General features: G+C 43.4%; 1 protein-coding gene across 2 annotated transcripts in view; it reads right to left on the reverse strand.

Moving 5' to 3' along the window:
- vars1 (valyl-tRNA synthetase 1) overlaps positions 1-348 on the reverse strand; it is a 16,652-nt gene that overhangs the window by 3,068 nt on the left and 13,236 nt on the right. The window lies entirely within an intron of this gene.

Raw genomic sequence — 348 nt, forward strand, 5'->3', positions numbered from 1 at the left:
AGTGAGATTAGCTTGAGGTAACGTAATCACTCTGCGTCTTCAATATGTTGCCAGCAAAAGTGTTGCCAGTATATCCACAGAACCTTTTGTGGAGATTGAGGATTTTTCTCCTTCTCCTGAAGCAGGCGCTCACGGTCCAGACCGGAGGAGACCAGTGTCTGAACGGTAAAATGATGCTAGCATCATAAGCTAATAAAGGTCAATGTATAATGGATTTCCGGGGTGAAACATTCATAGGATAGAGTTCTCTGGATTCAGTGCCGATTGCACTCAACTACTGTTGCCTAACTTTCAAGTCCACCTTAAAGTTGTGCAAGCCAGTAGATTTTTGACAGAAAACACCTACGA

The sequence above is a fragment of the Oryzias melastigma genome, linkage group LG16 (genome assembly GCF_002922805.2).
Source record: "Oryzias melastigma strain HK-1 linkage group LG16, ASM292280v2, whole genome shotgun sequence".
NCBI lineage: Eukaryota > Metazoa > Chordata > Actinopteri > Beloniformes > Adrianichthyidae > Oryzias > Oryzias melastigma.